The sequence below is a fragment of the Chrysemys picta genome, chromosome 2 (assembly GCF_011386835.1).
Source record: "Chrysemys picta bellii isolate R12L10 chromosome 2, ASM1138683v2, whole genome shotgun sequence".
In the NCBI taxonomy this organism is placed as follows: Eukaryota; Metazoa; Chordata; order Testudines; family Emydidae; genus Chrysemys; species Chrysemys picta.
This window is the reverse complement of record NC_088792.1, coordinates 178,780,969-178,783,701: the sequence shown is the minus strand read 5'-3', so window position 1 is coordinate 178,783,701 and position 2,733 is coordinate 178,780,969.

Genomic DNA, 2,733 nt, shown 5'->3' with positions numbered 1-2,733 from the left:
TCTCTGTAAGGCTTTCACCTTTACAATAAATGCTCTTGCTTATAAAGAGCTATGTAGTAATTTTGACTGCTGGCAAATGCACTGTTCATAGGCTTTGGAGAGAAAGAAAAGCTCAGACACTGGCCTCTTTAGGCACTCTGGCTTGCTGGGAATATCACAGTGCAAGCAGGGAACTCTAGTGCCTTAGAAAGTCCCGGTCAGGAGGAAGAGAGACATGGATCTCCACCCAAGAGAGGTGATGCCTGGGAGTCAGGAGCCTAAAGTATGTGCCTTTGGTGGACCACAGAGGGAAGAGTTACCCTGAAACTGTGACTCTACCCATAGTAGTAAAGTTAAGCAGGTGTATGTTTACAGGATCACGGCTTACACAATTAAGATGACTAACTCTGCATTTTATGGACTTTAATACCATCCAGACTATTCCACAATAAGCAAAGTGAATGAAGAAACTATTGGACAGTCAAATAGCCGGAAATTTATCCTGAAAATATGAAAAAAAAAATTAAGAGAAATGCAACCAAGTGGAAGCCTACACAGCACAGTACCTGAAAGCAATTTATTGCAACATGGGTATTTATTACCCAGAGTATTGCAAGAGACACAGTTTCCTTTGCAATGGGCAAGACCAGTGTGGATTAACCGACACCTTAACTGTAACCGAGTTTGGTAAGTCATAACTGACAGGAATCTATATTAACCAGGCTGCCCATATCTGGCTCTAAGAGAAAGAGGGACTGAGGCCAGTTGGAACAGCCAAAAGCCAGCCTGAAAGGTGAGTCCTAGCCCACCTTGCTCATGGAAGTCCAGCTTCAAAACCCTAAAGCCAGGATGAAAAGCTCTGGCTTCTTTACAAACCCCTGACTACTTTCTCCTGTCCTGAGGTACTTTTTATAAGCAAACCCAAAGTGTGTCAGTACTGTCCCAGGAGTGTAACTCTAATAAAGCTCAAAGGGCTGCAAACCCTGTAATCAGGGGTGGCTCCAGGCACCAGCGCAGCAAGCGCGTGCCTGGGGCGGCAAGCCATGGGGGGTGGCCTGCTGTGAGGTCGCTGTGAGGGCAACAGGCAGGCGGCTTTCTCAGTCCCTCCCTATAGGCCTGTAGCATGTGGGAGAAGTCAGCGGACACCTGTATAACCTCCCTCACAAAGCTATGGTGGGTGGTTTGGAAGTTACTGGTGGGAGATACCTCTGCTGGGAAGACTGGACCCAACGGGGTGTCATAAACAGATAGTTACGGGTTAATGCCTTTTTTACCTGTAAAGGGTTAAGAAGTTCACTTAGCCTAGCTGACACCTGACCAGAGGAACCAATGGGAGGACAAGGTGGTTCAAAAGGAAGGAGGGAAGTTCCCTTTGTCTGGGTCAGTTTCACTTTTGACCAGAGTGGGAAAGCTCCAGAATTCAGCCTTTTATTAAGTAGTGAGTATTAGTGAAGGAAATAAATAGGTTTATGTTTATTTCTTTGAAACCTGTCTTGTGCAATTAGGGGAATAATCAAATTGAGTATTTGGGTATTTTTTGTGTAACTAAGTTTTTGCCCAGGGGAACATCCTCTGTGTTTGGAATCTGTTGTCTGTGAGAGTAGCTGATATGCTAAGCTCTCCCAGAGGGTTTTTTTTGCCTTTCTTTTCTTTAATTAAAAGCCTTTTTTATACCTGATTGATATTTTTTTCCTTGTTTTTTAGATCCAAGGGGGTTGGATCTGGATCCACCAGGAGTTGGTGGGAGAAAGGAGGGGGGATGGTTAATTTCTCCTTGTTTTAAGATCCAAGGGGTTTGGATCTGTGTTCACCAGGAAATTGGTGAAGTCTCTCAAGGCTACCCAGGGAAGGGAATTAGTGCTTGGGAGTGGTGGCAGCCAGACCAGATCTAAGCTATTAATTGAGCTTAGAGCTTCTCATGCAGGTCCCCCACATCTGTACCCTAAAGTTCAGAGTGGGGAAGGAACCTTGACACGGGGGTAGGGAGAAGATAAATCCTGGTGGGAGACACAGGACACTGGGACACACAGAGCATTATACACATGTACACACACACATGCATGGTCATGCACACGAACACACTGAGACTTTTGGTACTGGGGTCAATCATGTCCCTCAGGTTTTCTGCGTGCATTGAAAGGATGGTCAGCAAGTGCAATTGAAAGATGCTCATTAGAAAGCCTCTGAGTCTTTATCAGTTGTCTATTAAAGCATACAGATTTAGACACCACACTCGCAGATAAAACCTTTAACTTCAGATAAAACCTGACTTCAAAGCCGGGCCCTGTTTTCAAGGTCTGACTCGGGCTGATAACGTTTAGGTTTCCTGTTATCAGTACCTACTAACCGATAACAATCCAGTTTGAGATGATAACATTCAGAACAAGAAGACACAGACTTGAGTGTTTTATAGAGAAAAGGTGGGAAAATGCTTTACAAATGAATAATCCATATAAAATAATCAATATGAATGATACATTTTGAATTGCAGTTCTCTGCCTCTCAACCAAGGGCTCAAAAGGTTTTTACAACACTCTTGGTGCCTCACAAGCTACTTTGAAAGGCGAGGGCATGACAGAAGGGCACCACTCGTATCAGGCTGTAAGATGAAGGCACCGTGCTTATGGGAGGTTCACATCATATGAGTTGGGGTAGGGATTAAGGGAGACAGCCTGTGTCTCTCTTATTCAGGAAATACCAGAGGGTCAAACCAGTTCCCTGTGCAGACTATAGAAGCCCTCAGGGCTGCCATAA